This window comes from Oratosquilla oratoria, chromosome 4 (assembly GCF_046742065.1).
Source record: "Oratosquilla oratoria isolate Oo_2021 chromosome 4, ASM4674206v1, whole genome shotgun sequence".
NCBI lineage: Eukaryota > Metazoa > Arthropoda > Malacostraca > Stomatopoda > Squillidae > Oratosquilla > Oratosquilla oratoria.
This window is the reverse complement of record NC_134780.1, coordinates 17,560,259-17,569,786: the sequence shown is the minus strand read 5'-3', so window position 1 is coordinate 17,569,786 and position 9,528 is coordinate 17,560,259. Positions and strand designations below refer to the sequence as shown.

The window sequence follows — 9,528 nt, the reverse complement described above, 5'->3', positions numbered from 1 at the left end:
TGTGTGTATGTGTGTGTGTGTGTTTGTGCGTGCGTGTGTATGTATGTGTGTGTGTGCGTGTGTGTGTATGTATATGTGTGTGTGTGTGTGCGTACATACGTGTGCTGGAAAAGTGTGAGAACATTTTGGTAAAGGGCGAGAAGACATGTGTTGAAGAAAGAGAAGGGGATATTAGTGGAGAGAGAGGGCGATTTCGTTGAAGAAGGGCGAGGGCGATTTTGTTGGGGCGAGTAGCGTGTCTGGATAGGGCGTGGGAGTAGAGTGGGGGCAGGGGGGGGGTCAAGGAGGAGAGAGGGAAGTCGAAATGTTGGAAATGAGCACCTCTCAGAAAGTGGGAGTTTGAGAGTTGTGGGATTGTAAGTGGTTCTAGGGAGGACGACGTGCAATTGGAAATGTTGGGGTGTGAGGCGGGGTGGGGTGGGGTGGGGTGGGCTGGGGTGGGGGAGTTGTGGGGAGGATGATGACGAAGAAAGGATCCAAGCAATGATGGGTGTGGGTCAAGTTCGTGTGTTTTTGGTGAAAGACGGAGGGGAGGGGTGAAGAGAAAAAGGGAAGGGAAGGGAGCAGTGAGGGAGAGAGGGAGAGAGGGAGAGAAGGAGGGAGTGGGGGAGGGAGGGAGGGACGAGTGGCAGGCGATGGGCGACGGGCGGAGGGGGGGAGGGGAAGGGCGAGGGGGCGGGTAAGGGCGGCAGGCGGCGCGAGCGACAGACAACACACAGTGCAAGGCATGCCGGGGTCGCGCATAGGTGGACCGTCGTTGCCGCCTATCGGCCGACAGCGTTTCCAGCCGAGGTGGGACTAGACCACTGTTCCTCCTCCTCCTCCTCCTCCTCCTCCTCCTTCTGCAGCCACCACCACTACCACTACCGCCGCCGCCACCGCCACCGCCGCCGCCGCCGCCGCCTGCTGCAGCAGCAGCTACCTCATGCCCCTGGCCAAGCTCTCGCGACCACACCTGACCCTAGTGTTTGGAGTCGGGTTTTCCTGATGGGGGTGCGCTTGGAGAGGAGGACCTGACTTTCTCCTGACGGAGGTGTGGTGTTGGGGGTGACTGTTGTGGTGGTGAAGGTGGTGGTGGGGGGGTGGTAACGATGGACTCAGTGGTGGTGGTGTCATGGTTGAGGTGATGGTGATAATGATGTGTGGTGGTGATGATGACACCGAAGGCGAAGATAGATTGCTTTGGTGTTGTTGTTAGTGGTGTTCTTGTGATGGTTGTGAGATTGCTGGAAGACTACGGGCTTCACGTCCCACTGGTGATAGTAGTGATGTTGACGAGTTTCTTAGAGGTGTTGTCATGGTGATGCCTGTGGTGATCAACTTTGTGATGTGTTCAGTGTTGTTCTTGTGCTTGTGATGAAGATGATGATGATGACGACAGTAAACTTTGATGCGGTATTACATGTAAAGTAATGGTGATACAAATGAAGATAAACATAAACATAGTGAAGTCATAGTGCTGCTTACAATGTGGTTATAGTGATCATGAACTAGTGATGATAATAATGCAATGGTTTTGAGCTCTAGTGTTGCCATCCAACAATTATCATTGTTACAATATCATTGGTTCCTTGTCGACAATTGTGATGTCATTGATGATTGCGATGTTCCTGGAGCTATCGTTGCGATATCTGTGATGGTGCTTGTGAGGTTGATTTACTACTAAATGATGAAATACTTGATCACGTCATCTCAAATCTGTAAGGACTGTATGAGTGATGACGCACAGGATGAAAACATTCCGATGGTGATGCGAGGACGATGAGGACGAAGAGACACACGACGACGACGTTGACGACGACAACGACAACAACAACGACGACGTCGACGACAACAACGATAACGACGATAACGACGACGACGACGTTGGTGATTACTTCGTCGATATATTGAGGATGTAATGAATGGCAATCATTGAAATAGTGATCGATTTAGATATTTTATAAGAATATTACTAGCATTGCTTACACTGATGGTGGTGACGATAATGATGGGAGTATTGATGCTACTGGGACATGGTAGTCAGGGCGCAGATGATAACAGTGGTAATGATGACGGGGATAATGATTATAATGTTGATGATGATTATTATTTTTGTGGTAATGGAGGTTACAATAACCAAGATACCAATGAATATAGTTATGATGCCAGGGGCGATGACAATGATGACCAATAACAATGCTTTTGATAATAACCACAACCACGACAACAAGAAAGACAAGAATGACGACAAGAATGAGAAGAATAATGGCGACTATGACAACTATCAACGACGATGACAACGACTATAGGAACAACGACGAGGACGACGACTATGATAATTAGCCATATAGTGTTGTGGTCCCAATGGTAATTGCAACGTAGGGTTTTATTATGATTGTTGTTGTAGTTGTTGTTATTGCTGCTGAATTACCCTTACTCTTCTCGACGTCTTCGCCGCTGTATTGTCAGCATTAGCGATGGCTATGATGATAAACACAAAGATATTACGAATGTGATGCTGTTGACGGTAGATGAGATAAAGTGATGATGAGAGTCATTACTTCATTAATAAGTTACAGTGACGTCACACATCGTCTTGGTACTGTCACTGTAACCACCGTGACTAAAAGTCGGTACGTTGTATCTTCGGAGATGTGGTGAAAACATTACTGGTACCTCATCATAGGCACAGATTAGTGACAGTACTGCGCCCGGTATGGTACTGGTAGTTGTCGCAATAGTGGTAGTAGTACTGTATGGTACAATGACGTAACATTTGGTAGTATTAGGATGTCAAGAAGCCATGTTGTATGTGGTAATGATAGTCGGTGGGTCGATGGTACTACTTAAGTAATGATGGTGCGACGGTCGATAAGAGTGTGGTACTAGTTGGATGTACTATTTAGTGGTACTATTTAGTGGTACATTACTGACGAAACAACAGGGAGGTATGGAAAAATTGGTACTGATGAATGGGCAAGTTGATTAGGTGGTACTGTTATACCTAATGGTATCAGTGGGTGAAGGAGGGATTGGTACAAGTATGTGTGGTACCACCAGTTTGGGTACTTGTAACTGAAGAGACACCGAGAATATACGAGAGATATTGGTGTCCGTCTACTGTTTGACGCAGTTCCGTTGGGTGCTAGTACCGGATACTGGTATCGGCTGCTGGTATCAGTGCCGTTGTGAAGTAGATCTACTGACACGGTTCGAGCCGTTATTGCTGTTGTTGTTGTTGTTGCTGCAGCTGTAGTTGTTGTTGTTGCTGCTGCTGTTGTTGTCTGAGTCAGTCAACCTCGCCAGCTACCTCCACCAACACCCCCGCCTGAGCCTCGCTGAACCTCCTCCTCCACCTCCTCCTCCACTTCCTCCTCCCCCTCCACCCCCTCCTCCTTCCCCCTCCACCACCTCCTCCTCGCCCTTCTCCACCTTCTCCTTACACTCTTCTAACTCCTCCACCTCCTCTCCCCCTACTCCCTCCACTTCTTCCTTCCTCTCATCTACCTTCTCCTTCCTCTCTTCTACTTCCTCCCTCTCCTCCGCCTTCTTCCTTTCTTCCACTTCTTCTACGTCTTCCTCCCTTTCCTCCACTTTCTCCTCCTCCCACTCCTCTACTTACTTCACTTCCTACACACCATTACTTCTCTTCCTGTTGTACTCCTTCCTCTGCCACCTCTCCTACCACCTCTCCTACCACCACCACCACCACCACCACCACCACCACCACCACCACCACCACCACCACCACCACCACCACCACCACCACCACCACCACCACCACCACCACCACCACCACCACACCACACCACCACCACCACCACACCACACCACCACCACCACCACCACCACCACCACCACCACCACCACCACCACCACCACCACCACCACCACCACAACCACCACCACCACCACCACCACCACCACCACCACCACCACCACCACCACTTCCTCTACCACCTCCCCCTCTTCTTGTTCCCGCTGTATATACCACTGCATACACTCAAGCTGCTGCACTTGTATTCACTACAACAGACTATAGCTGTATACGGTCCGCCTACGTTTGCTCCTAAATACAGTGTTATTAGAAATACTACAACGGTTGCTCTGATACAATGAGTTAATGCAGTAACACTGTTATAAGACATTCTCGTGACTTACGCCGGGAGGCACTTACCTGTGATTGAAGCATGACGTCACCTTACCTGCAGTGCAGGCGTATCAAAGACGTGATACCAGTTTGTGATGTCATCCCTTTGCGACATTATGAAGTATCTTGGTACTGTAGTTCAGTCAAGCCATCTCCTCTTTGCGCCCCTCCCCTCCCCACCACACATTTCCTCTTCTTTCTCTTCCTCTTCTTCTTCTTTTTGGTCAGTCTCCCTCCCTTCTCCACTCTCCTCCTCCCTTTCCAACTCCTCTTCCCTCTACCCCCCTTTCGCGCTCTCTCCTCTTCCCTCTCTTCCTTTCTCTCCCTCACCTCCTCATTCTTCCTCTTCCTCTCTCTCTCTTCATATAGCTTTCTACCGACCTTCTCCCTTTCCTCCTCCCTCTTCTTCTTCATCCCTCTCCACTTTCTCCTCCTGTTTCCCTTCCTCTCCCTCTTCTTCCTCTACTTATCCTCTTCCCCTCTTCTTGTCCCCTTTCCCCTCTCCTCCTTTCTTTTCCATTTTCTTTTTCCTTTCCTAAATTTTTATGACAGTTTCTCCGCCACAGTCACCACTTGTCGTTTCTCGGTTTATCATGAAATGAAATTGAAATGCAGCAAAGAAAAAGAAAAGTTTGGTCTATGATTAGGCCCGGCTGAAAAATTTGTAAACAAATCAAACGATTTTGGAATACCGATGCCTCTGCGCTGACCTGGGTGGTACCAAGTATATATGAAGAAAAAAAGTTATGCATTTCATATTCTCATTCCTACTTTTCACTATTTCTTTCCTCCCCCATTTCCTTTCTCATTCGCTCTCTTGTTATCTACCCTCCTCCTCCTCCTCCTCCTCCTCCTCCTCCTCCTCCTCCTCCTTCTTCTCCTCCTTCTCCTCCTCCTCCTCCTCCTTCTACGACTACTGCAAGACCTCCAATTTTCTCTTATTGTTCTCACTTTTCTTTATCTTTTCTTTTTATTCATCTTCATATTTTTATTTACTTCCTTCTTTAGCACCTCCCATTCTTTACTTTACAGATCTCTCACTTTATCCTCTACTAAATTCCTAAATCATTATTTCCTTCCACTCTTTTCCTCCCTTCTTCCTCCCCTCTATCTTCTCTCCTTCTCCTTTCCCTATCTCACTCATCTATGCCTCCCTTACTGCCCCTTCTCCCCTCCTCTCTTCTCTCTTTCCTTTCCGATTCTCCTCTCTTTAGTTATCACTCCCCCCTTCTTTCCTTTCGCCTTCCTTCCTTCCTCCCTCCTCCTCTACTACTTTCCAGCGCGCCTCCTCCCTCGCCACCGGACACACTCCGCTCCTCTTTCTGCATGTTCTTCCCGCCTTACACTGCTCTTCACTCTCCTCCTCCCCCGCCTCCTCCACCTCCACTCCTCCTTCACCTCCACCTCCGCCTCCTACACCTCCTCCTCCCCCTCCTCATAACCACTCCTCGTCTTACTTCTCCCCAATCCACCCGCGCTGCGTACTCTTGCCCTCCTCCTCCTCCTCCTCCTCTTCCTCCTCCTCCTCCTCCTACTTCTCCTCTCTTCTCCCTCCCCGAACCTTCCTCTCATCCCCTCTCCTCTTCCTTCTTTTGCTCATCCTCATCTTTCTCTGTCCTCCTGCCTCTCACAGTCCTCTTCTTACTTCCCTTTCCTTCCACTCTCCACTCCCTCCTCCTCCCTACCACTCTTTCTCCTTTCTCTACTGTTCCCATCTCCCCTCCTCCTTCCTTCTCCCTCTCCTCTTTCCCTTCTCTCTCTCACTCCTCCCTCTCGTGCTGCTCTTTCCCTCTCCTCCTCCTCCTCCTCATCCCTTCCTCAGCCCCGCCTCGTCCTGCCTTTCCCTTTCTTCTTCCTCCTCCTTCTACTCTCTTCCCCCCCTTCCTCACCTCCTCACGCTTCCCCTCATGCTCCCTCTTCCCCTCCTCTTCTCTCTCCCCCTCCTCCACCCTCTCTCCCCCCTTCCCTCTCCCACTCCTATCTTCCCCTCCTTTGATTCTTTTTTCTTTCAAGTATCATTTCCAAGAACTGCTCTTTCAGGGCATTACGCATCTCCTGCTATTCCACTCTTTCTCCCTCCCTCCTCCCCTTCCCCTCCTCCTCCTCCCCTTCCCCTCCTCCTCCTCCTTCCATCCTCCTCCTTCTCCTCCTCCTCCTCCTCCTCCTCCTCCGTCTCCTCCTCCTCCCCTACCTCCTCCTCCCCTACCTCCTCCCTTTATCCCTTCTCCTTGCCCTCCTCGTCCTCCTCCTCTTTCAGCTTCTTTAACTCCTTCTACTCCTCTCCTTCTCCTCCTCTCTCCTTTTTCTATGGGCGATTTCTTCTCTTTCTCCTTTTTCTTTTTATCCTTTGCTGCCATTGGCACTTTTGTCCTTCTTTCTCGTCCTTTTCTGTTTATTATTCTCATTCTCCTCCTCCTCCCATTCTTTCTCACTTCTTCACTCGCCTTCCTCAAACGTCGCACTATTCGTCTCTTTATTGGCCTCTATCCTCTCCATTCTCCTTTCTTCTTCTTTTCTATTCCATCCCAACGCTTCTTTTCCACCTCCACATCCTCCTCTTCTTTATCTTTCTCCTCTCTTCTTTTTCTCCTAGTACTATTTATCCATTTCTTTTCTCCTGTCCTCAACCCTCTCCTCTCCTCATTCCCCTCTCTTGTGACACCTTGCTCACCTTCATCGGCTTTCTCTCTCAATGTTTTGTTCACATATAAGTCTTCCTCCCCCTCCTCCTCCTCCTCCTTCTCCTCCTCCTCCTGCTTTTAGATCCTATACTCTTTTCTGTTCCTCTTCTCTCTTTCTTTACAACCAACCCCTCTTTAATCAAATCTTACTGGGGTACCAAGTTTCTGTGTATATATTTTGATCTCTTTCTGCAGCCAGGCTATTCCATTCATATGCCACGGTGACCTAATTTACGTATTATGTTCTGGTGGACTCCAAGCAATTTTATCTGAATCAAGGGTAGTCCCAAGCTCTTAGCTGAATATAATCGCCCGAGGTTTAGCCAGAATAAGATATACGAAGGCTGCCATCGCACCGAAGGCTATAGAACAGTCATCAAGATGAACTTTATGTATTTTTCCTGTTTAAAGCTAAGTGATTTTATTCAACACCTCGCGTTGAAATGGGCCAAACATTACGGCATGCAATGCTTCCACGTGATGTCAGCGAACGCAGCACTACGCTCTGGTGCTGTAATACACTGAAGAGCTCTAACTGTTGTATGCTGTGGTGCCGTGCCGTACCGTGGCCTTGACCTTGGCCGGCACGGGCGGCGGTGGCGGTGACGTCATGTGATCCAGGTGGGCGTGCGAGCGGCGGGTGGGAGTAGGAGGGAGGGAGGGAGGAGTGGGCGTGAGGGCGCAAGGCAGAAGCAGCAAATAAGGCGGGTCGCGAATTTCCCAACTGTAGTTAGGATGACGACCCAACGCGCGCGGAGTGCTGTTTATTATGATATTCTGTCAGAACTGTGTGCAAACTCGAAATTAAAGATGTGCTTATTCGAGTTCTCGTGAAAGTTTTCCCTCGATAAGTGTATTCTAACCTTATGTGACCCAACTAACAACATAACCTAACCAAACCGAGGGATCTTTAATGTTTTACCTCAAAACCAGTCTGCAGTCCTGTAACGTGCTCAATCGACTTTCCCAGACATCTTACCCTAGACTAGACTGAGATACTTAAATACAAACCCAGCTTAACCATCGTAAACCATCTTCCCGGCTAAAGGTAGTCCATCGCCACACTGACTGTCATCAGCGCGGAGTGGTTCATAAACTGACGCGCGGGACATTGGAGGAGTCAGGAGGCAGGAACCAGGAGGTAGGAGAGTAGCAGGAGGTAGATTAGGAGTTGTAGGTTTATATGGGAACAGAAGCAAAATACACCGAATGGCCAAGTAGAGGTAACAGAGTTAGAGCGTGTCTGGGTGGTCAGAAAAAGAGTAGGTGGGAATGAAGGAGGTAGGAAAGAAGAGAGAAGAGAGAGAGGGAGAGAGAGAGAGAGAGAGAGAGAGAGAGAAAGAGAGAGAGAGAGAGGTAGAAGAGAGTGGAGGAAGGGAATGTAAGATTCAAGGAGGAGGCAGAAGTGGACAGATGGATGAAGCAGAAGAAGGGAGGCGGAAGCCAAGTGAAAGATGATGACGCCTTGAAAGCAGAGGGCAAACTTGGGAGATATTTTTTTATGGCTTGACGCTACTTTTCCTTGGCTGAGGGAGACCCAGAGGTGTCTTTCAGGATAGAACTTTGAGCAGAACCGTCTGACGTTCTACAGAACAAGAACATTAAGGCTAGGCACGATGCTGGAGGGCCAAATGTGGCCCAAGAGTGGGGAGGAAATACAAGGAGCCCTGAACCACCATTCCCTCCCCTCCCTCCCTCCCTCCCCCACCACCACAAAACAAAGCAAAGCGCGGGAAACACAGCAGCAGCAGCAGCAGCAGCAGCAGCAGCAGCGAGGAGTAAGAGGCGCAAGAAAACGAGTAAGAGGGGGATGTGGATGAGGATGAATATGAGGACGATGTCTAAGGTGAGAAATATGAGGAGGGTGATGTAGAGGATGGGAATGAGGAAGTGTAGGGGAAAGAATATAAGGAAGAGGGTGAGGCGGAGGAGGAAGAGGAGGATGGGGATGAGGATGAGGATGAGGATGAGGATGTGGATGAGGATGAGCATGAGGATGAAAAGTGAAGGTGAAGCACGGTACACGGCTGTAGTGGCCGTGAAGATGTTGTCATATGTGAGTGGCACCGCTTTTCTCAGCGGTTAGAGGCTGGCTGTGGCAGTCAATGTAGTCATGATGACGAGGGTGATAGTGGATGGTGGTTGTAGTGGTGGTCGTAGTGATGGCTGTGGTTGTGGTAGTGGCTGAGGTAATGGGGAAGAGGATGACAGTGGCTGTGACGGTGGGTGGTAATAGTGGAAACTAGTGGCAGTTGCTCTAAGGCGCTTTGGTGATGGCAGCGGTGAAGGAGGAGGCGGCGGCGGTGGCGGCGGCAGCAGCAGGTGCCTCGACCACCGCAACGGTCGATACCTGGCCCACTGCCCCAGTGGCGCCTCTTCTGCCTCTCCCCCTCCATGCACTGCCTCCCCGCGCTCTGCACAGCACACTGCCCCCTCTCCGTTTGTATAAACTCCCCCTAATACCTCTATACAATGCCTCCACTTTTGTCGCACTTCCTCCTTCGCCAGCATACAATCAGGTTTTAGTTCTAACACGCCCTCCTAAAGACAGACACACACACACATACGCGTACACATACACGCGTACACAAAAACACACACACACACACACACACACACACACACACACACACACACACACACACACACACACACACACACACACACACACACACACACACACACACACACACACACACGCACACGCACACGCAC

General features: G+C 49.7%; 1 long non-coding RNA gene across 1 annotated transcript in view; it reads left to right on the top strand.

Annotated features, from left to right (window-relative positions):
* The first annotated feature begins 724 nt into the window (after positions 1-724).
* LOC143024283 (uncharacterized) overlaps positions 725-9,528 on the top strand; it is a 307,090-nt gene continuing 298,286 nt past the window's right edge. Inside the window, exon 1 of the long non-coding RNA XR_012966275.1 lies at positions 725-792. This is a non-coding gene — a long non-coding RNA (uncharacterized LOC143024283). The remainder of the gene's footprint in view (positions 793-9,528) is intronic.